We start from the raw sequence: 27,622 nt of genomic DNA on the forward strand, positions 1-27,622 counted from the left end.
CATATAAATGTTGTATATATTTAATGTGTACAAGTTGGTGTTTTAATACACATGTACATTGTGAAATGACCACCACTATCAAACTAATTACTGTGTCCATCACTTTTACGTAGTTATCATTGTGTGTGTGTGTTTGTATGTGTGGTGAGAAGACTTAGTTTATCCTCTTAGCAAATTTCAAGCATACAATAGAGTATTTCTATTATCTTCAAAATGTATTCATCCTGCATAACTGAAAAATTGTACCCTTTGACCAATATTCCCCTCCCCCTAGCTTCTGGCACCACCATCCTCCTCTGCCTTTGTGAATCTCACTATTTCAGATTCTACATATAGGTGAGATCATGAAGTATTTCTCTCTCTCTGGCTTATTTCACTCAGCATAATGTCCTCCAGCTCTATCCATGTGGTCACATATGGCAGAAATTCCTTCTTTCTGTAAGGCAGAATAGCATTCCATTGTGTATGTATGTGGACATATGTATGCATTCTCATATTTTCTTTATCCATTCACTCATCGAAGGACATTTAGGCTGTTTCCATATCTTGGCTATTGTGAATAATGCTTCATTGAACATGGGGATGCAGCTGTCCCTTTGAGATCCTGATTTCAATTCCTTTGAATATATACCCAGGAGTGGGATAGCTGGATCGTATGGTAGTTGCTCTATTTTAAATTTTTTGAGAAACATCCATATTGTTTTCCATAATAGCTGTACTACGTGTCGTTCCGAACCGCAGTGTTCAAGGCTTTGTTCTCTCTACATCCTTGCCAACACTTGTTACCTTTTGTCTTTTTGATTATGGCCACTGTAACAGGTGTGAGGTGAGATCTCTTTGTGGTTTTGACATTTTCCTGATGATTAGTGATGCTGAATACCTGTTCTTATACTTGTTAGCCTTTACATTTCTTCTTTTGAAAAGTGTCTAGTTAGGTCCTTTGCCCCTTTTTAAATCAAGTTATTTGCATTTTTTTGGTGTTGAGTTGTATGAATTCGTTATATATTTTGGATATTAACCTATTATCAAATATGTGGTTTGCAAATATTTTCTCCCATTCCATGGGTTGCTTTTCTTTTTGTTGATTGCCTCCATGGCTGTGCAGAAGATATTTACACTTACATTCTTATATTTCTTTTTAAACACACACAAGGGTTATCCAAGAGTCTGTAGAGCTCAGCCAAGTAATTGGCCAAGGTTGTATTTAAACACCTCAAGTTTGTACATTTTCCAACTGGTCTGTGTTTGGTTGGGAACACATTCAAGGTCTCGTCTCCCTTGGTTTTCCCTATCCCAGGCTGTACTGAGTCTCCTGTGGGCATGCACACGTGTCCTAGTCAGTCAGCCAGAGATGTTTGCAGAGCATTTCTCTGTCCTTCTCTCATAGCCAGGATCTCCCCACCATGTTTCTGCCTGGTCTTTCACTGGCTCCAGCACAGACACCATAACGTCCTGGAAGTTTTCACATTGATTCCTGCCTGAGTTCATGACTTTTCACTTGGCAAGCCATGGGTTTGCCTTCCCAACCCAAATGTAATTTATCACATTATGTAACAAATCTTATGGTTGGTAGATTTACACATGTCATTGATGGAACTGGGCATTGAAAATAATTGGGTCGAGACAAGATGTCTTTGCCTTCCCCATTATTATCCTAAACTCTCATTTAGTTTTCTAAAAATAAATGCTTCCTAATTTGTGTCTTCCTTTGGTTGATTTCCAGAGTCATGGAATTGTTGCTTTTGATCTATACCCACCCCTCTCTGTTTTGGTGTTTTATGAGAACTACACCACGGAAGGTGCTAAACACAAAAATTAGATTATAGTGTCCATGTTGGGAGGATGAAGTAAAAGCACTGATATATGTTAGATTTTATTTAATAAATCATGGGGAACCTGGGTGGCTCAGTTGGTTGAATGTCCGACTCTTGATTTTGGCTCAGGTCATGATATCAGCGTCATCAGATCAAGCCCCATGTTGAGCTCTGTGCTGGGTGTGAAGCCTGCTTAAGATTCTCTCTCTCCCTTTGCCCCGCCCCCCCCCCCCCCCCGCTCATGCTCTCTCTCTCTCTCTAAAAAAATAAAAAATAATAAGTAAAAGTTAAAAATAATAAATCAAAGCTGCATATGTTATCCCTAGTGATACAACTTAAAATCACAAAATCACTTATAGCTACAAGTTAATTGTAACATAATAAAGATACTTGATTAGTAAGAAAGAGAGATGAACAAAAATTAGTTGAGACAGAAAAAGAATTAAAATAGTATGTAAACACTACTGTACCCAGTGGTGGAAATAGAATATGGAATACATTGATATAATACTGCCTAATGCTGATTATAAGAGACACACTTTAAATATATTGAGAATAAAAATTGGAAAATGAAAGGATGTAAAAGGAAATCAAATGCAAACACTACAAGAAATATTCCATCCTATTATCAGATAGAGTACATTATGGAAAGGAGAATTACTTGAAAAAATGGGGTGACATTTCAAAATGATTAAGTTGCTCACTTACCTGGAAGATATAAGAACTAAGTCTTTATGTACATAATAATATAACTCCAAAATATATCAAACATAATTTTACAGAAAAAGAACCACAATGAGTATTAAAATATGTGAAAAGAATAATAATGAAGATCTATGAAATCTTTGTGGCGATACCAAGAACTATACCCAGAACAAAATCTATACCTCTAGAGCAAAGATTACAACAAAAGAAAAGTTGAAAGTTACTATGTACCCGTTTTAAGAATTTTCAAAAAGAATAGCAAATTGAACTCAGAAAAAGTAAAAAGAAAGAATAAAGAAAAGAGCAGAATAAAATCATAAAATAGCATACAGCAAACAAAACAAAACAAAACAACCACAAAATATCAGTGAGATAAAAAGTTGATTCTTTGAAAACCTTAGAACAAATTGATAGACCCTAGCAAGGCTGATAAAAAGATAAAGCATAAATGAATACATACAATTAAAAGTGGATTACAAGATGGAAACTGTAATTTTTGCAGACATTAAAAAAGGGTAAGACATACCACGCCAAATAATTTAAAACTTTAAGATACAGTGGACAAATTTATGGAAAAAGTACAATTACTGACACAAGAATGGACAGAAAAATCTGAAAAACTCTATATTCAGGACACTGAAACTATAACTGAAGACTTCCCTAGGAAGGAACCTCCAGAATCACATGACTTCCCCAGATGTTTACAAAAGGGATGACAGTAGCCTTTCTCATTGTCTCTTACAGAAATTAAAGGGAAAGAAGGGGGACGTTTCTAACACCTTTTATAGAACAGCAACATAACTCTGAAAACCACAATATGACAAGGATATAGCAAGAAAGAAAAACTGGTAAGTTACAAGCTCATTGCCCTTATGAAAACAGCAAAAGAAAAAAAAAAACTAGCAAATTTAACTTAGTGATCTATAAAGACAATATCAAATCAAAATCAGGTGAGTTTATTCCCGAAGCATTTCCTTTTAGTTTTGCTTTTTTTTTTTTTTAATACTTATTAATCTATTGATGTAATTTTCCTCATTAAGTACATAAAGGAGCACAAATCATTAAGATCACTTCAGTGGATGCAGAAAAAGCATACAATAGAACTCAAAGCTATCAATTATAAAACATAAAGTATAAAGAAAAAAGAGAACTAGCTCAGTCTATAAGGACCATCCAACAACAATAAGAAAAACACTGTATCATACATCATACTCCATGGTAAATTATGAAAATGTTTCTTCTGTGATCCAGAATGAAGTGGGATGCCTGCTCTCATCACTTCTATTCAGAATTGTACAGGAGGTCACAGAGAAATAAAGCATGGGATGGAAGTGGAGGGCATACAGATTTGAACATAAGGAATAAGAATATGATTTTTAAAAAGTCCCCAAAAGTATGCAATCTATATGAATGAAAAGCACAACTTTAACATAAATGCCAGTATAAGGCCAAATAAAAATTAATCTTATTTCTATACACTAATAGCAAATAATTAGAAAATGAAATGTTAAAATGATACTATTTACAAGGTATCATAAAGCATCAAATAAATATGAATACATCTGACAAAGGTGTACAAATTCTATACTCAGAAAACTATAAGACACAACTGAATTAAAGGAAACCTAAATAAATGGAAGGATACACAGTGCTTCTTGGATTGGAAGACTTAGTAGGTACCGACTCAGTGCTCCACACACTCGTCCGAACACGCAACGCAATTCCAGCGAAAATCCCAGGGACTAGTTTGTTTGTATGTATGTTTGTATGTATGTATTTATGTATTTGTTGACATGGACCTACTGATTCTGAAATTCGTATTAGAATTCAATGGGTAAAGACTAACCAAGATGATCCTGAACAAGAAGAACCAAGTTGAAGGATTTTAGATCTCAAATATCAAGACTTATTATACAGGTAGAATCTTGAAGACTGCAGGATTGGCACGGAGGTAGATGGATGGATGAGACAGAATGAAAAGCTCAGATACGGACTCAGGAAATGTTCTGTCATTTGATTTATGATGATCATGCCTCTGCAGTAGAGTGCAGAAGGATCATTTTACAGTGAATAATACTAGGCCAATTGGATATTCATTTTTAAAAATCTTGACACATGAGATTACACATAAAAATCTATTCCAATTACTTCAATAAGTTTTATGAAATGTGATTTGACACCAGTTACTTACATGAGATGGGAAAGAGGACTAACCGTAAGGGAAAATACCAATAAATTATAGTAAACTGATACTTTTTAACATAGAAAGACTATTAAAGAGAGTGAAAAATCAATCCAGAGAGTAGGACATGATATTAGTAATAGTCATATCTGACAAAAGTCACAGAAACAGAATAAAGAACTTCTACAAACCCTTATAAACAACAGATCACCTAATAGAAGGGTAGGCAAAAGAAGATTTCCATGTGGCCAATAAATTAAAAAAAAAAAAAAAAGGCTGACTTCTTTAATCATTAGAATAAGACAAATTAAAACCAGCCAAAGTGGCTTAAATGTAAATACTGAAAATACCAAGTGTTCATGAGCCTAAGAAGCAGCCACTGGTGAGATATAAATTGGCACTCTGGAAAAAGTATGAGGTTTCTACCACAGCTGAAATGGTGTACGCTTTCCGGGCCAGTATCTCACTTCTAGAAAGTATGCAAAAACAACACACATATTTGTTCAGTGGAAGATAGTCCTACATGTGCTCATAACAGAATAGAAGAGCCCCAAACTGGAAATAAGTAGGATGCACTTTGGAATGTTGGTACAAGGGGACATATTCACCAATGAGAAAGAGTGAACTTTAACTACAATAGAACAACATGGATAGGACAGTTTTGCTCCCAGGAAGCCACTTATAAGAGATCATACACTTAGGGTTCCATTCATTTCCTGTTTCAAACCTGGAAACACTTAACAATAGAAACAAGTTAGCCTTGTCATTACTTTTGTGGAAGAGATGCTGGACCCAAGGCCTGTCTCTGGGAAGCTTGTAACACGTATCTCTTCTCTTCATTGGGGTTATGGTAACACAAGGGCGTTCACCTGGCAGAGTCCACCAAGCTAATGTGTTATATTCAATATAACATTTAATTTAAAAAAGTTCACTGTGCCTCCTGAGTTGACAATGGGAGGATGAGAGTAGACCAGAGTTTTCTGGTCTTGCAGATGAATGAAGACAGTCTAGATGAGGGTTTTGTGATGGTGGAGAGGAGAATTCTTTGGTCTCAGCACACTTGCTGATGGGATATGAGAAACAGGGCAAGAATGGGTCTACTTTGGGATGAGCATCTGGAGGAATGGAGCTGCCTTATGTGCCGAAGACTGTAGGAAGAGCAGGTTTTGAGTGGAAGGGCAGGCAGTTGGGTTTTAAATCTGTTGTTTGGGATCAATACATTATTATTATTTTTTAAATTTTATTTTATTATGTTAGTCACCATACAATACATCATTAGTTTTTGATGTGGTGATCCACGATTCATTGTTTTCGTATAACACCCAGTGCTCCATGAAGTATATGCCCTCCTTAATACCCATCACCGGGCTAACCCATCCCCAACCCCCCTCCCCTCTAAAACCCTCAGTTTGTTTGCCGGAGTCCATAGTCTCTCATGGTTCGTCTCTCCCTCTGATTTCCACCCCCTTCATTTTTCCCTTCCTTCTCCTAATGTCCTCCATGCTATTCCTTATGTTCCACAGATAAGTGAAACCATATGATAATTGACTTTCTCTGCTGGACTTATTTCACTTAGCATAATCTCCTCCAGTCCCATCCATGCTGATGTAAAAGTTGGGTATTCATCCTTTCTGATGGCTGAGTAATATTCCATTGTATATATGAACCACATCTTTTTTATCCATTCATCTGTTGAAGGGCATCTCGGCTCTTTCCACAGTTTGGCTATTGTGGACATTGCTGCTGTGAACATTGGGGTGCATATGGCCCTTCTTTTCACTACATCTGTGTCTTTGGGGTAAATACCCAGGAGTGCAATTGCTGGGTCATAGGGTAGCTCTATTTTTAATTTTTTGAGGAACATCCACACTGTTTTCCAAAGTGGCTGTAGCAACTTGCATTCCCACCAACAGTGTAAGAGGGTTCCCCTTTCTCCACAACCTCTCCAACGCTTGTTGTTTCTTGCCCTGTCAATTTTTGCCATTCTAACTGGTGTAGGGTGGTATCTCAGTGTGGTTTTGATTTGGATTTCCCTGATGGCTAACGATGATGAACATTTTTTCATGTGTCTGTTAGCCATTTGCATGTCATCTTCAGAGAAGTGTCTGTTCATGTCTTCTGCCCATTTTTTGACTTGATTATTTGTTTTTTGGGTGTTGAGTTTGAGAAGTTCTTTATAGATCTTGGATACCAGCCCTTTTTCTGCAGTGTCATTTGCAAATATCTTCTCCCATTCTGTGGGTTGCCTCTTTGTTTTGTTGACTGTTTCCTTTGCTGTGCAGAAGCTTTTTATCTCGATGAAGTCCCAAAAGTTCATTTTTGCTTTTGTTTCCCTAGCTATTGGAGATGTAAATTGAAAGAAGTTGCTGTGGCCGATGTCAAAGAGGTTACTGCCTATGTTCTCCTGTAGGATCTTGATGGATTCCTGTCTCACATTGAGGTCTTTCACCCATTTTGAGTTTATCTTTGTGTGTGGTGTTAGAGAATGGTCGAGTTTCATTCTGCATGTGGCTGTCCAATTTTCCCAGCACCATTTATTGAAGAGACTGTCTTTTATCCATTGCATATTTTTTTCTGCTTTGTCAAAGATTATTTGACCATAGAGTTGAGGGTCCATATCTGGGCTCTCTATTCTGTTCCATTGGTCTGTATGTCTGTTTTTGTGCCAGTATCATGCTGTCTTGGTGATCACAGCTTTGTAATATAGCTTGAAATCGGGCAACATGATGCCCCCAGCTTTGTTTCTCTTTTTCAACATTTCCTTGGCAATTCGTGGTCTTTTCTGATTCCATACAAATTTTAGGATTGTTTGTTCCAGCACTTTGAAAAATGTCATTGGAATTTTGATCAGGATGGCATTGAAGGTATAGATTGCTCTGGGTAGGACAGACATTTTAACAATGTTTATTCTTCTGATCCACGTGCATGGAATTAAATATTCAAGTGCAGACATTGAAAACACATTGTATATGCAACCACAGCTCTGGAGTGTGTCAGATGATGTTGATTGGTCAATAAACAATAGCATGCACATAAGAGTGACCATAGACTTTAAAACACAGTTGTTCATAACCTCAACAGGAGCATTTTTCCTGTTTCAGTGGTTTCCGTGAAAGCCAGGTGGGCGTGTTTCATTGAGAGTGGAAGGAGAGGGAGTGCAGATGGTCAAGTACAGACGGCTTTATTAAAGAGACCTATGTAAAAGAGAGTGGGCAAATTTAGGGATGTAGTATAAGACAACTTTTTAATTTTTAAGATAAGAGAAATCACAGTAAGTCACTGCTTCTGGGCTCCTCAGCAGAGAGAAATAGGAAATAACGTGTATGTGAAGCCATTCATAGGCATACATCTGTGATTCTGATTCATCTGTCTGGGATAGGCATGTGTCTTTGTATATATACATGTCCCCTGAGGACACACTTGCTAAAGATTCCTGTTCAGTCTCACAAGGGTCACCCCAGGATCCCCTCCTTGTCTCATCTGTTGATTCCCTCTCAACAGTAACAAACCCAGTCATCATTAGCTACACTGTATCTATATATTTGTTGAATCTGAATACACACTGCAAAGTTTCAGAAAGGTTGACCTGTACCCCTGTGAGAAATAGTTATTAACTAAATCACAGCATTGAGGTGCAACTGCTTTTGTCTTAGCTTTACAGTATCCGGTCAAGAGATTGGTTTCCCGATGATCTCCACCCATGCCAGCGTAGTAACATTTTCCATTTGTAAGAGAGTTAGGTTGCTTTGTTAGCATTTATGTGGGATGTTTTGGCTCACCTCACATGCTGGTTGTTTTTAATTGTTTAATTTTGGGTATGGGAAGGATATATGGAATGTTCCTTTGGTTTTAAGAGTCAGAGCTATACAAAAACTTACACTCATAGAACTATGTTTCCCTCCTCATCCTTGCCACTCCACTCCTCCCTTCTTTCCACCCCCTTCCCACCTACTTCATATAGGCAACCAGATGCTATGCTTTCTGATTTATTCTCCCTGTATTTCTTTTTTTTTAAGTTTTTATTTTAATTCCAGTTAGCTAATACAGTGTTAAATTAGCTTTAGGTATACAAAATAGTGATTCAACAATTCCATATCTCCCTGTATTTCTTTGGCATGAATAAGAATATGCTTATGTATTTATTATATTTATTATATCTCCCTTTTCACATAAAAGCTGACATGCTATAAACACTCTTTTGTGCTTTGCTTGTTTTACTTAACAGGATACTCTAGTAAAATCACTTCATATTCATTTATAAAGATCTTTAAAAAAAAAGTTGAATAACATTGCACTGTGTAGACATGCCATAGATTATTAGTTTTTCAAACACTCTCCATATATGGGAATTCAGATTATTTCCAGAAAGTTGGAATTACAAACAATGCTGCCATGACAAATCTTGTGCATTTGTATTTTTGGAGTGTTGGTGGTATCTTCTAGGTAGAGTCTTCGAAGTGGGACTTCTGAGTCAAAAATTAAGTGCATATGTAGATCTTTATTTGGTTGTTTGGGTTTCTTTAGGTATTAGAAAGTTTCCTTCTGGATGGATTGAAACAATTGGACCTCTCATTAATAATATATGAGAGTTTCTGCTTCCTGACAGGATTGGGAGCTAAGTGTGTTGTCATATAATTAAAAAAAAAAATATTGTCTGATAGGTCACACATACTGTCTCAGTGTTATTTTAACTTGTATTTCTCTACAAAGGAGTGAATTTGAATATTTGCTCATGTTTGAAGAACATTTTTCTTTGTCTTTGTGAATTATCTGTTTATTACATTTTCACATTTTTCTCTTGGGTTTTTATTTCTTTGTCCTACAATATTTAAGAGTTCTCTATATTAGGGGTATTAGCTCTTTGCCAGCGGTATATGCTGAGAATATTTCCTCCTGGAATATCATGTCTTTTGATTTTGCTTATGGTGTTTTTGTCATGCCTTTTTTTTTTTTTTTTTTAAGTAGGCTCCATACCGAGCATGGAGTCCAATGCAGGGCTTGAACTCATGACCCTGAGATCAAGACCTGAGCTGAGATCAAGAGTCAGATACTTAACCAACTAAGCCACCCAGGCACCCTTGTCATGCATTTTTTTTAATTAATTTTTTTTGCACGTAGCTAAATTTATCAGTCGTTTCTTTTCTTGGCTCTATGTTTTGAGGTACTGTTAGAAAGCCAGTCCCTACACCAATGTTAAAAGGGAATTTATACATGTTATTTTCCAGTGTTTCTGTGGCTTCAATTTTTATGTTTAGTTCCCTAATCCACTGGGGATTTAGTCTTATGAATGATTTGAGACATGGATCTAATTTTACACTTTTACAGATGACTGTCCATATGTCCCAACACCATGTATAAAACCGTCCGTCTGTCCTCCTGTGATTTGAGATGCCACTTTTGTTATATTCTAAGGTTCCATGCGTATTTGGGTCTAATTGAAGACTCTCTCTTCGATTCCACTTGTTTACATGTGTACTCATGCACAGATACCATAATGTCTTAGAAATGGAAATTCTATCTTCGAATATCGGGCAGACCAGTTCTCCATGGTTATTCTTTTTTGGTGTTTACCTGGCTTTTCCTTCATGTTTGTTATTTCATCTGAACTTTGTATTAGATTAACTCCATAAGATTGCTTGAAGAGGGGCATCTGGGTGACAAAGTCAGTTAAGCATCTGACTCTTGATTTCAGCTCAGGTCATGATCTCAGGATCGTGAGATTAAGCCCCACATTGGGCTCTGCACTGGGTGTGGCACCTGCTTGAGATTCCCTCTCCCTCCGTCCCTCCTCCCCACTTCCCTCTCTGAAAAAAAAAAAAAAAAATGGTTTATACATATTTGTATTGGAATTGCACTGAACTTAATTTAGGGAGAATTGACAGTTTTAGGTTGAACTGCCCTCCTTTAGAAAAGGAAATACTTTCCATTTGTTCAAATCTACTCTTGCCTTCTAAGAATTGTTTTCACAAATTCATGGTTTAGGTTTTGCACAGTTCTTAATATCTTTTTTCTAATTTTTTGTCCTCTTTGTTGTGACTTTAAGTGTACTTTTCTCTACCCTCATGTTTTAAAATTCTTTATTATTCATTTGTTTGAAGGCTATGGATTTTTGTATGTTACTCTGATAGTCTGCTATTTCACAGAACTATTGTAATGTTTTGTTAGTTTTATCATGGACACTCTGGGGGTTTATAGGTTTACTGTCCATCATTTGCAATCAAGACAGCATTACTTTTCCTTTACATATTCTTATGTCTCCAGTTGACTTCTTTTGTCCAGTTGTACTAGCTAGTACCCTAAGTAGGATGCTAAATCCTGCTGGAGATAGTGACCATCCTTATCTTTTTCCTCATCTTAGTTGTAATGCTTGTCATTATGAGTAAGTTATAAATATATCTAAACACACAAATATTTATATACACATACACTTATATGTATATACATCTATATACACATATATACTGATATATATATATATTATCATGTTAAAGTATCCCTCAGTTCCTGTTTTAATATTTTTATCATAAATAAGTGTTGGGTTTTGGCAAAGGGTCTCTGCACATCTATGGAGGTGATCATTTATTTTTTTCCCTTAAATTTGTTAATATTGCACATGATGCTCCGGGATCTGTAGTATTGAATTCTTGGAATGCAAGCTGGTCATGGAATGCTATTTTTTCAAAGTGGTGAGGGATTCTGTTTACTAATATTTGGCTCAGAATGCTTACATTGATATTCATGAATATATTGGTCTATAGCTTTATTTTTTTTTTTTGTTCTGTCTCTATCTAGGTTAGGTATCAGTGTTATATTTGCCTCATTTAAAAAAAAAAAAAATCAAGAGTGTTCTTCCCTTTTTGACACCGTGGAATAATGTAGAGGCTTGGTACCTTTTTTTTTTTCTTTTTTCCTAAGGAGCATTCCTTCACAATTTTCTCTCTTTCTTCTATGGAAACTGATCTTTTTAAACTCTGTAACACAGTGATTTCTTAGGAAACTACCCATTACATATAGCTGTGTATCAAATTAATTTATATAGAAATCATCAAGATCATCTCATGACTTATTAAAATTTCTTTATTTTCAATAGTTATATCTACCTTCTCATTTCTTATTTCATACATTTGTACTTTTTCCTTCTTTTCCATTAATTCAATTAGCTAATGGTTAGTCTCTTTTGCTGTTTTTTTACAAAACAAGACAAGTTTATTAATTAGACCTATTTTTCTATCATCTTCCTTATTAATCTGTATGTTTATTTTTATTATGTCATTCCTTATGCTTTTTTGGTTTAATTCGTCATTCTTTTTTCGTTATTTTGAGTTGGGCATTAAATTCTACTTTTAGTCTTTCAGTTTTATTGATAAAGTAGTTAGAGTTAGGGCAATACATTTTCCTCTGACCATTACTTTAGATGCATCCCCCAAATCCTGATAAGTAATGCATCATGGATGTACTTTTTAAAAATTCTTCAATTTTAGCTTGTTCTTCCTCTTTCACCCAGAAGTGGGTTGATAAGAAGTTTTAAATTTCCAGGTGGAAGGACCTTCTGTCATTTTGTTAGTACCTTTGAGTTTATTGTATTGTGATGAGAAAGCATTGTTTGAAAAGTTTCTGCTTCATGGAAATGACGTATACTTTCTCTGTGTTATATCATCATCTTTTATGATTGTGCTGTGAACATGTGTTTGCTCTGTGATCCAAATATAGAATCCAGTGGATGTTTACAAGACCTACCCTCCTAATATTGTTGAAAGTTTTCATCTCTTCACTGGTTTTATGTCCACTGCCCTGTCTTGGACTGAGAGTAGCATCTTAAAGTCTCCTGTTTGTGTGTTTCTGTGTCTCCTTGCATTGTCTGTGGTGTTTGCCTCAAAAGGATGGTTATTGAGTTCCTTAGAGCATAAATATTCACACATGTTCTGTCTTCATTGTGAATTTTAGCTTTTAGCATTAAAAAGTATCATTTTCTCTTACACTGAGTGCTTTTAACTTTTCATACTACTTTGATTTGGGGACTTTTAATTTTTTTATTGCAGTTTTTGATCTGATCTGCCCATTTATATACATCTTACATATATATATATATATATATATAGTATTATCATTTTTAGGGTGAGTTTGCTCATTATGGTGATTCCTCCAACTTCTTTCCAGACCCCTTCATTATTGTTGCTGCCCATTCTGCTTGTCTTCCTCATACTTTTGTTGCCTTGACTCCCCTTTCTTCCCCACAGTGTTCAGTGGTGGGGAGGGTGGCAGGAGTGCATGTAGGATGGTGGCATTATACTTACTGTTATTTTTTTTCTCTTCGCGATCACAATCATATTTTAGTTTTGGCCTTCTCTTCAAGTATGCGAAAGATGTGTGTGTGTGTTTTGGTCCGCATGTCACATTCAGGTCTGGTGATTGGTGGAAAGCACCCACAGAACTCAGCACAGATTGTCCTAAGAGTTACTGTAGCACAAGATGGAAAGCAAGACCAGCAGAGGGAAAAGTCGTTTGCGGCCAAGCCCAGAGGACCAGGCACAAGCTTCCACACGTCCTCCCCTTGAACTCACCCAAGCTTGCTTCATGCGTCCAGCAGTACCAGCCCCACGTCACATGCAGAGTGGGCCCGGCCGGGGACACACGAGGCCTCTGTTGGAGGCTGGTCCCAGAGGCATCCTTTGCCAGCATGTACCAAAATCCCAGAGTCCCAGACAGAAAGCACGTGCTCAGCATAAACCACATTGTAAAAAATATTAAGCCACAGGGAACTGTGTTTATCATTTAGGGAAATTTCTACAACAGTTGAAGGAATTCTAACTCCCAGTCAAGTGCCCAGATGCCAGGCTGGAAAAGCAGTCTCGGGATAGATTGATTCAAAAGTCCGAGGGGTGGGTCGTCTCAAGCCTGCACCTGTGGCTTTGCGGGCTGTTTTCACATATGTGAAGTTACTTCACACTGCGTGGAGGAGTCTTGAGATATTGTTCACTGCATACCCACATGGTCTGCCTCATTCCACATCTAACCAACCAAAAATAATCCCTTTACAACTTTGGTAAATTTTTATAACTATTTTTCTGTGTCGGCATTTCCTAGGAAACAGTGGGATGGTAACACATCAATGAAATAATGATAGAAATTCTGCAAAAAGTGGAAGGAAAAGGTTAGAGGAACGATAGTTAGCTCTGGGAAATTTGTAAATAACCAATGTTATTTGCGGTATGCATGTATAGTATTTTCATGCATATTAGTATGTGTTATATGACATACATTACATATTTCTATATCAGTGAACTTAATATGAAACTGGGGACATACTTATTTTCATGTTTTCTTGAAGCTTTTATTTTCTAGTAAGTACTGTGATACTAGGAGAAGGTGCTGCTCTGTGGCATGGGTTGCATGCCAAAGCTGTTGGGGGCTAGGACAGTGATATGGAACTGTGAAGGGACATGAGCTGAAGATAGTGAAGGATGTGGCCAGGGGTTCGTTGTCTTCCCTTAAAACCGTTCAGACTCAACAAAACAACACAAGTAGACTAAGTCAAGGAATATAGCATGCTAGCCAAACAAGATGAAAACAAAATGGAAACAGAACACATTTGAAAGCTTGGTTTATCCTTTTGACAGCCACTTTACAATCCCTGGTATAAAAATGTCCTTCACATCTTTCAAATCTTGACCAGTGGAACCTTTCATTTATTTTTGATCACTTGTGGGTAGTGTTCATGGAACACACGTAGGAAACATGATTCTATGTATATAATTATAAGTAGCCAAATAGATATAATTTTAAATGGGTTCACGGTATGCATATTAAAACTGCTCATTAAATTAATTACGTGTCAAAGATATCTTTGCTTGTCAATGATTTTTTTCTTTCGTGGGTCTGTATTAGGAAGAAAATTTATTTTAAACAATATTCATAATAAATTTCTTTTTTTAGTTAACAAAAATAGCTCTATATGCTAATTCCAAATTTATTTTGGAAGATTATTTGGATGACATAGGACATTCAGTGATGTCAGGGGAAAACCGAACGCCCTCCCCCCACGGAGAGACCTGCACTCCTGAGCAGTCGTCTCTTTTGCCTGGTGTTACCTCTGACCCCGGTGACCTGAGACGTCCGGCTGAGAGCCATCTGGAAAGCCCTGAATTATAGTGGGCCGAAGTGTGAGCATTAGAGACAGGCAAATGTGTGTTGAAAACCCACTTTTGTTTACCAACTTTTGTTGGTGGTGGTTTTTTGTTTGTTTGTTTTGTTTTTTGTTTGTTTGTTTGTTTTGTTTTGTTTTTGACAAGCGCTTTTCTTTCAGTTGCTAGGGTTCCCACGGGGCAGGGCAGGCGGACGCCAGGTGCGGAGGGCGCAGCCCCGGGAACAGCCGCGAGGTGGCGCTGCTGCGAGCCCGCTCCGAGGGGCCCTCCGAGCAGTGACTCACCTCGGGGACCAGGGGAGGTGTTGTCGGGGCTCGGGGTGCCACGGGGCAGGGCAGGGCGTCGCGTCAGGCAGACGGGGCCGCGGCGGGCAGCGTCCACCGCCCCGCGTGTCCCAAGGGTGCGGGTGCTCGGGGGCGCTGCACGCGCTGGGTGGCAGGGAGCGCCCTGGCCTGGGCGGGGTGCCGCTCTCGGGGAAGGAACACACCAATACAATTAAATCTCTATTCCTCAGTTTTCTCAGTGAGGCAGAGCTAGTTGTCAGCACAGGAGAGTCTCTGTGCAGTGTTCCCCAGGGCCCCGCACCGCACTCAACGTGGTGAATGATTTGCTGTCGCCGTCACCATTGTCATCACTGTGGGTGTCCCTGACTGGTTTTCCACCCGCTTCCACACCCAGCCTGCGGATCTGGGGCAGCGCGTCCCACTAAAGCAATCTCCCCGATCCCATTTAGCCCCTCCTGAGTCTCACTGACTGTTCCAAACACAGACTGGAGCGTGCCCTTCCCTTGTAGAATCCTTCAGCAATCCCTCAGCACCTGTGCACACTCCCCAGGGACTCGCCAGCCCTTTGTGACCCGACCTCCCCTTCCCTCTCTTGCGCAGCCTCAACTGTCCCGGTTCCATCTTCTCGCTCCCCTCCCGCTGGTCTAGGCCAGAGGTGTGAGATGACTCTGTCCGCTGAGAAATTTTTGTCACCAGTTCTTCATCTTCCTACTCCTTTTTTCCTTGGCACCGATTCTGGGACTCTTGCCCTGGACACCAGCAGGCATTAACTTTGCAAGGAACCCTCGGATTCCCATAGCTGTTTCCACCACAGTACCTGTCAGGCCCCCTGGACGCCACCTGGCTCCTTGTCTGTCACCATCCCCGCCATCTCCAGTAGATTTAAGTTCATTCAGGGCAAGAGCTGTCTTCTATGTATATCGATCACCCAGTGTTCTAGATTTCCTGGATAAATTCAAGAGTTTCTTAAATTAGGCAACTCCAAGTTAGCATAGAATAAAGATTGTACAGAGATATTCTAGTATGGAAAATAAATAATGAAATGATTGGGTGGATAAAGAAGCAACAAAAGAATGATTGATTGAATGTATGCTTTTTCTTCTCTTGAGAATCACCAAAGCAGGATGCAATTCACAAGGTGTGGGATCACACACACACACACCCACACATACATGGTACATGTCAGATGCCCCCCATTTCTCTGTTCCTTCCCTGTAAATTCTACAAAACTACTTTAAGTTTAGCTTTTCTGAATCTCTTCTAATCCTTTGACATTTTGAACGTCCATCCACTCAGCTAGGATTATTTGAAGCTCTTCCCAGGCGTTTACTCTGACTCTGCATTTCCAGGGTCTAGAATGACTCCAGATCAGATGTACTCTCGAAGGAAAAGCTATGAATACTCCCAAGTTTATATATTCTTGTCAAGCAGAGCTGAACAAATGGATGCTGTTAATCCTCATTCTTAATTCTATGTTTTCTGACAACTAGTGGTAAAGTAATTAAACAGGAAGGCCATCAGACTGAGGTGGTTCTAATGCCTCTGAGTCAGAATCAAGGCTCTTGAATCTGAGCAAATGAAATTTAAGGACAACTAACCATGAACAGCCAACTAGTCTCTCCCACAAAAAGGCAGTTGCCTACAATCAAATACATTGCTTTGTTTCTGCGTCTTCTCAAAAACATTTTCCCTGAGCTTTGGTGGTGGGGCTCTTACCATTTTGGCTTAGCACCACCCAGTTGGAATTGATGTCCGCTCAGATGACCTCTTGTAAATTTTCATGTGCCTCAGTTTACCTTGGAACACTAGCCTGGTTCTTAAAGGTGTTTTCTAGTTAATGAACAGCTGAAATTATTGTTCAAGTACCTGAAATATTCAAAGCATGCAAATAAAGTTACAATAAATTTGATGAAACTTAGTAGTACAAGTGAAATTGGCTGAATAATTCTTCCTTGATGGTTTAGAAGGCACTTCAAAATGTGATTTATTTGAAAATGTTTTAGGTCAGTTTTACCAAGGTCAAATTTGAATTCAATAAAAATTTCCATTTTTAGGCACACACTTCTATGAATTTTGACAATTTTAGACAGTCTTATAAGTAGCATGACGATTAAGATTTAGAATGTTTCAGTCGCAGCAAAAATTACTCTCCTGCTTTTTGGAAATAAATCACCATCTGCCACCACAGCTCCTGGCAGCCATGGATCTGAGTTTCTGTCCCTATAATTTGGTGTAGTTCAGAATGTCATATAAGTGAAATTCTAGAGTTGGGGTTCTCATGAGTCTGTCTTCTTTCACTTGGCCTAATGCCATTGGGGTTTATGTATGTTATCTCAGTGACTGATTCCTTGTCATCCCTGAAGTTTTGCATGTACTACCTCTGTTCAAGCAGCCATACGTCATGGCCATTAGGTGGGAGTGTCCGGTGTGTTTTGAACATGCTTATTCATTCCTCTCAGGGATGTACCTGAGAGTGGTGTTCCTGGGTCATATAGTAAATATATTTTTAATTTTATAAGAAACTACCAAATTACTTCTTAAAGTTTTTTTTTTTTTTTTTTTACCATTTTTGCTCCTGGCAAACGATGTATGAGTGTTCTCATTGTTCCATATCTTCCTAACACTGTATTTTTAGGACTTTCTCCCCGCTTTTAATTGGTGTATAACAGTAGGTCATCTTGCTGTTAGGTTGCACGTCCATGACCTTCCATGTCCTTCTTTCCTATCTATAGTTCTTCTTCACTGAAGTCTCTATGTAAATGTTTTGCCTATTTTTAAATGGAATGTTGGCTTTTCTAACTGAACTGGGCAAGAACTTTATATAATCATCATACAAGTCCTTTATTGGCTATGGGTTTTACAAATATTTCCTGTCTCTGTGTTGCCGATCTTTTCCTTTTTTGAATAGTGTCTTTTGAAAAGCTAAAGGTTGAAATTTTGATAAAGTCAACTGTACTGATTTTTCTTGTATTTTTCTTTCATATTCTATCCTACATAAGAAAAGGTTGCCTAACTGAAGGTCATACAATCATCCTCCTATGATTTCTGCCAAAAGTGTTACAGATTTATATTTAGATTTATGTTCTGTTTCTAGTCAATTTAGACATATGATGTGAGTTATGGGGCAGAGTTGTTTTGTTTTGCATTTGGCTGTCCAGTGTGTCACTGCCATCTGTTTTATTTTTTTATTTTATTTTTTTAAGATTTTATTTATTTATTTGACAGAGAGAGACATAGCGAGAGAGGGAACACAAGCAGGGGGAGTGGGAGAGGGAGAAGCAGGCTTCCCGTGGAGCAGGGAGCCCGATGCGGGGCTCGAACCCAGGACCCTGGGATCATGACCTGAGCCGAAGGCAGACGCTTAACGACTGAGCCACCCAGGCGCCCCTAAATCTGTTTTAAAGACTATCCTTTCCTGTTGAATGTCTTGGCACCTTTTTGAGAAATCATTTGAACCTGTATTTGTGGGTCTATTTCTGTCTGGGTACTGTGTGTTCCATTGATTGTTATATATATATCCTATTGCCAATACCACATTGTCTTGAATATTGTAGTGTTGTGGCCACTTTAAAATCAGATTGTCTAAGTCCTGCGACTTTGTTCTTTTTCACAATTATCTTGGCTAACCTAGGTCCTTGTATTTTCAAGATGCGTTTTAGAATCAGCTTGCTGATATCTATTAAAACATCACAAGGATTTTGATCAGTGTTGCCTTGGATTTATAGGTTAATTTGCGTAGAGGAGATATCTTTATATTTTCAAGGCTTCTGATTCCTAATTTGGCATGTTTGTGTATTTGTTTGGGTTTTTGATTTCCTTCATTAAGGTTACATCATTTTTAGCATTCAAATATTCCATATGTTTGGTTAAATTTATCCCTAAGTATTTCATATATTTGATGCATATTATAATGGTACTCGTTTAAATTTCAGTTTCCAGCTATTCATTGCTATTACCGAGAAATACAGTTGAATTTGTATCTATCAGCGTTGTTTCCTGTGCCCTGGCTTCAATTGCAAGTTCACTATAGTGCTGATTTGCAGGCTCTTCTTGATTTTCTTCATAGGCAGTCATGTCAGCTACAAATAAAAATAGGCTTTTTTTTTTTTTTTTTTCTTTCCAGTCTCTGTGTCTTTTATCTGTTTTTGTCTGTTTGTTTACTGGTGAGGACCTTGCTGCTTTCCTGATCCTAGGACACATGTATTCATTCTTTTCTTCATCAATTACAGTATTATACTATTATTTGATAATATGTTTGTAGATACTCTTTTCAGGTGGAAGAAGTTTTGAGTTTGGTGAGAGTTTTTAGTCTAGAATGAGCCCTGAATTTTGTCCAAAGCTTTTTCTGAATTGATTAGGGTGATCAGATGGCTTTGTTTTCCATTTACTGGTATGGTGAATCGCAGGGATTGATGTTGAATGCTCAGTCACCTTGCTTGCAATGAGATTTTTCCTGGTATGCTGAGGGAACTAGATTTTGTCTCTCCCCCGAATCTTAAACGTTTTGTTCCTAGGAAAGAAGGGTCCAGAGAAGTGCATACTCCTGTTTCCTCACAGTTACAGCTGCCAATTACCTCCTACATCCCCTGATGTCCAAGAGACTCTCCTGTCTTCAGACTTGCCCCGTGGAATCGAGCTCCCATGTGATTTAACAGATGCAGCTCTTTCCCTCTCAGTTAGGTGGGTATAGCACTACTGTAGCATTCCTAAGGGTGGTGGGGGGACTCTCAGAGTTTGAGCTGATAAATTTTAGAAGTACATTGCAACTCATTTCCTTTTTAGCAAAAGTCCTTTCACACCAATAGCATTTTTATAATTACTTTTACTGTAAACGCTGTCTTTGATTTCCTCCTAATAGATTACTAAATGCCTCTTATCACTATTATACTTCTGAATTTTTAACAGTTTCTAATTTATTTGCCTTGCCCACTCTTCCTTTTTCCTTTGTCTATCTTCCTGCTGTTAAGATTATTGGATAGTTTTAAAAGTTTAGTTCTATATACTATATATATTTTATGACTGCTCATCTTTAGCATTTTTTCCAGCTTTATTGACACATATTTGATATATAAAATAGTGTAAGTTTAAGGTGCAAAATGGGATGATTTGATATCTGTATATATTGCAAAATGATTATTGGCTAAGATTAGTTAATACATCCATTACCTCTCATAGCTGCCTTTTTTTTTTTATGGTGAGAACACTTAAGATCTATTTTCTTAGCAACTTGAAATACAATACAATATTATTAACTGTAATCATCTATATATTAGATCTCTAGAACTTATTCATCTTATCAGTAGACATTTGTACACCTTGACCATCATCATTCTCAGGCCCTGGCAAACCCACCAGTCTACTCTATCTTTCTATGAAGGTTTTTTTTTGTTGTTGTTGTTGTTTGTTTGTTTTTTAAGATTCTACATATTTTTTAGATTTTTTTTTTTTAGATTCTACATATAAGTGAGAGCTTATCTTTCACTATCTTTTTCTGCCTCATTTATTTCATTAGCATGATGCCTTCCATAATTTCATCCATGTTGTCACAAATGGCAGGATTTTCTTCTTTTTGATGGCTGAATGATATTCTGATACACACACACATATAATCCATATCATATATCAATATACATCCTTTTTTCTTTATCCATTCATCCAGGAATATGTTGTTTCCATGTCTTGGCTATTGTAAATAATTCTGCAGTGAACATGGAGGTTCAGATAAAGTTTTGAAGACCTGGTTTTATTTCTTCAAGTTTATACCCAGAAGTGGGATTGCTGGATCATAGGTCAGTTCTGTTTTTATTTATTTGTTTTGAGGAGCTGTTTTCCACAGTGGATGTAACAATTTATTTTCTGACTAACAGTGCACAAGGGTTTCTTCTTCTCTATATTCTAATCAAAAATTGTCATCTCTTGTCTTCTTCATAATGGCCATTCTAATAAGTGTGAGATGATATACTGTGGTTTTGATTTGCATTGCCCTGGTGACTAGTGATGTTAAGCAACTTTTCATCTACCTGTTGGCCTGTTATATATTTTCTTTGGAAAAGTGTCTATTTATTTTTTTAATAGGATTGCTTTTTCATTTGTGTCTTTGTTTGTTTGTTTGCTGTTGAGTTGTGTGAGTTCCTTATGTATTTTGGATCTTAACCGCTTATCAGATATATGGTTTGCAAATATGTTTTCCCATCCCATAGGTTGCCTTTTCATTTTGTTGATTTTTTTTTTTTTCTTTACAGAAGCTTTTTAGTTTGATGTAGTTTATTTTTGCTTTTGGTGTCATACCAAAAAATCATTACCGACACCGATGTCAAGGAGCTTTTCCCCTATGTTTTCTTGTAGGAATTTTATGGCTTCAGGGCTTACATTTAAGTCTTTAATCGATTTGAGTTGAGTTATGTGAGTGGTATAAGGTAGGGGTCCAATTTCATTCTTTTACATGTGAATATCCAGTTTTCCCAACACTATTTATTGAAAAGACTGTTCTTTCACCATTGAGTATTCTTGGCTCCCTTGTCAAGTATTAGTTAACCATAGATGCATGAGTTTATTTCTGGGTTCTCAATTCTGTTTCGTTGGTCTCTGTGTCCATTTTTATGACAATACCATAATGTATCGATTACTATGGCTTTGTAATATAGTTTGAAATCAGGAAGTGTGATACCTCCAGCTCTGTTCTGCCCTCTCATAATTGCTTTGACTATTTGGGTTTTTTGATAGTTCCATATGCATTTTAATATTTTTTTTTTTATATTTCCATGATAAGTTCTATTGGAATTTTGATAGCAATTTCATTGAATTTAAAGATCACTTCGGGTAGTATAAACATTTACACATTGTTAAATCTGATCCATGAACACAAAACATCTTTCCACTTAAGAGTGTCTTCTTCAGTTTCTTTCATCAGAATCTTATATTTTCAGTACACAAATCTTTAACCTTATTGATTAAATTTATATTCCTAGAGATTTTATTGTTTTGATGCTATTGTAAGTAGAATTATTTTATTTCTCTTTCAGATAATTTCTTGTTAGTGTATAAAAATGGAACTGATTTTTTAACATTGATTTTGTATCCTGTAACTTTACTGAATTTGTTATTACTTCTCACAGGTTTTGGTGGAATCTTTAGTTTTTATGTATATAAAACTTGTTACTGGTTTGTTCAGATTTTTTATTTCCTCACAATTCAGTCTTGGAAGTTTAATATATTTCTGAGAATTGATCCATTTCTCCTAAATTATCCAGCTTCTTGGTACAGAAATTATCCATAGTATGCTTTTATGATCCTTTATATTTCTGTGGTATCTGTTATAATGTCTTCTCTTCCATTTATAATTTTGTTTATTTGTGCCTCACTTTTTTTTTCTTGGTTAGTTTAACAAAGGTTTGTCAATTTTACCTTTGCAAAAAGGCAGCTTTGTGTTTTATTGATTTTTTTTTCTATTGTCTTTCTACTTTCTATTGCATTTATTTCTGCTCTAATATTTATTATTTCCTTCTTTTTATGAATTTTGGGTTTTGGGCTTAATTTGTTCCTTTTTTTTCTAATTCCTGGAGGTGTAAAGTTAGATTGTTTATTTGAGATATTTTCTTTATTTTCTTTAGGTCTTTATGGCTAGAAACTGCCTTCTTACAACTTCTTTTTCTTCATTTAGGTTTTGGTCTGTATGGCATATGCAAAGATAATTTGGACAGGGGTTCTTTTCTGTAGATCTGATATGTATTTAATATTCTCTTTCCTGCTGGATGGACTTCCTCCGTTCTTGAATGAGTTATCTGTCTGATTCAGATTAAAGTTGCATGCAGTTTAGCAAAGTTTCTGCTTGCATCTAAAGCATGATTTAGTCCTTCTCCTCTTTCATCTTGCCTATTATTTTCTTTGTTATTTTAAGAACTTTTCAGTTGAAAATGATCCTTATATTTTTCCTGGGTGAGAAGATATAGGTATTTTAGAATGCCTTAAATTTCTTCTTACTTGGTATATAGCTGAGATGATTTAGCCATTTTTATTCAAGTTGTTCTCATGAGGTTACATTTATTTATTCTTAGAAATGTGAGCTGTAATTTTATTATTCTGTAAACACTGGTACTGACTCAATAGTGCCATGATTTGAAGTATTAAGTTATTGTGTTTTTTGATCATATCTTTTTAACTATAATGTGCTAGTAGCATTCCATTTCTATTTATAGAGGCAAACTTTTTTTTTTTCAGGAAGAAATATGTCTCTAACTATATACCTAAAGTAAAAAAATATATTTTTAATACACATTGCTATGCAAGGTAGTTACTATGAATCCGTGAGCAGCACTAGATGAATTATCTATCTACAGAATCAGAGTCTTATTTTTGTCCCACGTTAATGTGGAAATGGCTCAAGAAAATATAAGCACTCAGAAAAGCAGGGCTTAAGCAGAGAATATTTCAGAATTGCAAAATCTCTCTTTGTGTTAACACCACTGTCTTTTTTTTAAATACAGCAATCTCATTTGTTTTCACCTTTTATGTCAGTTTATACGAAGAGAAAAACAAAATGAAGTGGGGGACTTGATGGCAAAGGCAAATATTTCAAAAGAACATGTAGTCCAAAACTCAAAGTAACCAAAAAATATGTTTTAAAAGGTAGAAAGATTATGATATATTTGAAATGGCACCATGCAACACGGCTGAAAAAAAATACTCAGTTTTCCTCATTATATCACTTAAACTTTTACCAAATGATACTAACTATATCTGTTTATCTAGAATGAGAAGCAACTTCTGGGAGAGAAGGTGATAACACTACAGCTGGGCTACTTTCCTTGAAGGTGGAGAGTGCCCTGTGATGCCTCAGTAAACACTATCATGCTAAGTAAACCGTATGATACTGTATAGACTAAACGCAGAGTCTAAATGGGTGATTACTTTTCCACAAGCTGCTCGACGCAGTCAACTTACGTTGATGCATTAGACATGGGAGAAAAGTCATTTCTACCTATTAATTTGCTTTTTATTAAAGAAGAATATTTATTAACACATTAGTCAATTAAAATATACTCTTGTCGTTAAAAGCATATTTTGGAATCTTACAAATAGTTTTGCTGATAAGGAGGCTGAGATGAATTTAACCTTTTTTTTTTTTTTTTTTTTTAGTATTTGTGAGCGGTTTAAGGAATAGCTATTTGTAGAGGGAAAAAAAAAAACCATATTTCTAAACCATTCATTTTGCTGTCACAACAGTTTACTCCCCCGCCCCCATGGTATTTGTTATTTTATAACAGAAGGCATATAGGCCTCCCTTCTGGGATCAGCATATTTTTACAACATCAAGGCTCAGAGTCATGAAAATGGTTCTGAAGCAGAGTGGGGGTTGTCACCAGCATCGGAAGGAAGGTGGAATCTAAGGAGCATGTAGAACAGAAGTGATTAGAAACCAAAGAGAACACATCAAACCATGAACTTGTCTTCAGGATGTGAGATGTGAAGCATGTCAGGCTCCGGGGTCTATTGTTTGATTCACGGGGACGTGGGGTGGACTCGTTAAAATGTATAGAGCAGCAAGAGATTTACTTCCTTAAAGATAAAAGAAAATAAGCACCATGAGAGACTCTTAACTCCAGGGAAAAAACTGAGGGTTGCTGGAGGGGAGATGGGGGTGGATGGGGTAGCCAGGTGATGGGTATTGAGGAGGGCACATGACATGATCAGCACTGGGTGTTATATGCAACTGATAAATTATTGAACACTTACATCTGAAATTAATGGTGGACTATACGTTGGCTAATTGAATTTAAATGAAAAAAAGTAAATAAACAAATTCTAATTTCTCATGCACAAAGTTACTATTTAGGTGTGTTTTTGTAAATATTCCCTTGGAGCTGCCCTTATTAATGAATAAGACTGTATATCATCTTCAAGTGTTGACTCCTTGACAGATACACATGCACAAATGCACACACATAGACTCTTTTCCTTTACTTAGTGATTTTTGTTCTTTTTACCTCCACTAAAGAGTAAGAGAATAGAGGGGCACCTGGGTGGCTCAGTCGGTTAAGTGTCTGACTTCGGCTCAGGTTGTGATCCCTGGGATCAAGCCCCACAACGGTGTCCCTGCTCAGTGGGGAGCCTTCTTCTCCCTCTCCCTCTGCCTGCCACTCTCCCTGCTTGTGCTCTCTCTCTCTCTGTGTCAAACAAACAAATAAAATCTTAAAAAAACAACCTATTTATAAAGAGTAAGAGAATAGAAAATTAGATGTAAACTATGTACAAGACAGCTTACAAAACAAATATCAAACATATTTTGTTTTTATTGCATATAGTAGACAGTTTGAAGATGTGGGAAAGTGTTGAGGATGTACAGGTTTATATTTTTTTAGCGACAGTTATATATGTATTTGCCAAAATATATGTAATTGTCAAAATATATGTAATACATAGAAAAGGAAATATATTTAATAAAGGCACAAATTTAATTAATAAAATAAAAATGGAAATCTTTGAAAAAGAAAATTTCATAAATATTGAGACTATAGATTTTTCAGGTGAACAAAGAAAAGTAAAAAAAATGAGTAATCAAAAATTTTCACAAAATGCTATCAGAACCACAGACACACACGCAAGATCAGTCAATTTGGGCTTTTAATATAGTGAATGACTATTTATCCTGTGGTTTTGTGCTAAAACATGCTGATTTCACGGAAAGAGGAATTGGAAAATTAAAAATGACAACACTTTCTCCCCTAACTACAGGCTTTTTCTCAGTGCCATTTTTCTTTCCTTTAAGTAAATTGCAAGATATGTACCAAAGAAGTCTCACTGTGTGTTTAACCATTTAGCTCTTTATTAGATATTACACATGGATGAACAACTTCAAATAATCATTTAATAATAAAAAGTTAGTGATAAAGCTATACTAATCAGTATTGTTTTCTTAATGATTCCGGAATCACTTTAGAACTTAAAGGATGAAGTCATAATCCTTGGTGATCATTGCAATGTGTTTGTTGATAGTGTTAGTTCAAATTATGGTGAATAACATTTAGATAAATATAAGTGTACGAATACTATGTAATATACAATGTACAGGTATGTTTTAAAAGTTACTTTTTAAAGTGGGATTTTTTTTATTACTAATCTTTTTTCTCCAGAACTTTACATTTAATCTGAAATATATTATAATTGTATCCTAGTACATCATCTTGATCCTTGATTCTTAGATCTCATGTTTATCCATCAGCTTTTCCTTTTGTGGCAGAAAGACCACACAGTACCCCCAGTGTTCCTTATTATCTTGTATTTATGCTCTTGTAGAATCGCTTCTCCTTGAGTCTCCTTGATATGGACTGGACCATGCTTGCTTGTTTTGTTTTGTTTTTTTTTTTAAAGATTTTATTTGACAGAGAGAGACACAGTGAGAGAGGGAACACAAGCAGGGGGAGTGGGAGAGGGAGAATCAGGCTCCCCGTGGAGCAGGGAGCCCGATGTGGGGCCCGATCCCAGGACCCTGAGGATCGTGACCTGAGCCGACGGCAGACGCTTAATGACTGAGCCACCCAAGCGCCCCGGACCGTGCTTGCTTGTAACCAGTGGAGTGTCAAAGGGGATGGATTGTCTCTTTGTGATTGTATTACATGAGCCTGTAACTTCCATCTGGCTAGCCAGTGCTCTCCGTCACTGGTTTTGGTCAGGCTAGGAGTTGTGTGCAGATGGGTCCTCTGACCATGAGTTCAGGGTGGCCTCCAGCCAACAGCCAACTACAATCTGAAGCTCTCAGTCCAATCCCCCCCCGAGGAAACGAATCCCTCTAATAACTCCATACCTGAGCCAAGAAGCAGGTGCTTCCACGGTGAGCCATCAGATAAGACCCCAGCCCCAGCTCGCACCATAATTGCAGTCTCATGCATCCCCCTGAATGTGTGTGTGTATGTGTGTGTGTGTGTAACCTGCAGGGCGGCAGGATGGTGGTGTTTTGTGTGTAAGTGTAATTCTGCTATTGCTTGCAGATATTCTCCACAAAGAACACGATTGGGAAGATTGGTGTGGAATGAAAAAATAAATAAATAAATAAATAAAGCTAAATCTCCAAGGATGAGGTTCTGACCTAAATCCATCAGATTAAGAGAAATTGTAAAGTTTTATTGTTTTTGTTGTTGTTGTTTTTAGGGAAAGGATAAACAATTCCAAACATGCTACTTTTGTAACCTTTGGAGAAGTGTAAATCTAAGGACTCTTAATTGCTAGCTGTTTTGAAATAGCATAGTGCCGGGGAAAGCATTTACCGCAGTCAGGGTCCACAGAGCCGGGGTCACCCACACAAGTCATCCCTGAGAACTGCACACAGTTGACTGTGGTGCACATTGGGGCAGACTTGTGATGTGCTCATGTCATGCTGCAGTCGAGTCAGGGGCGCTGAACTTGAAATGTGTTGCCTCAGGGGAATGGAGGTTTATACTTACTTTCTTCATGGCAAGCAGTTTTCCGTCTGCAGTGGTATTTCTTTGCCTTGTCCTATAC

The 27,622-nt window shown here is 37.1% G+C and overlaps 1 long non-coding RNA gene across 2 annotated transcripts in view; it reads left to right on the forward strand.

The window, feature by feature from the left end:
- The window catches only part of LOC118532788 (uncharacterized), a 957,805-nt gene that overhangs the window by 503,375 nt on the left and 426,808 nt on the right, over positions 1 to 27,622 (forward strand). For both annotated transcript variants that reach the window (XR_013446216.1, XR_013446217.1), the window contains exon 4: positions 3,264 to 3,367. This is a non-coding gene — a long non-coding RNA (uncharacterized LOC118532788). The remainder of the gene's footprint in view (positions 1 to 3,263; positions 3,368 to 27,622) is intronic.

Source organism: Halichoerus grypus, chromosome 3 (genome assembly GCF_964656455.1).
Source record: "Halichoerus grypus chromosome 3, mHalGry1.hap1.1, whole genome shotgun sequence".
In the NCBI taxonomy this organism is placed as follows: Eukaryota; Metazoa; Chordata; class Mammalia; order Carnivora; family Phocidae; genus Halichoerus; species Halichoerus grypus.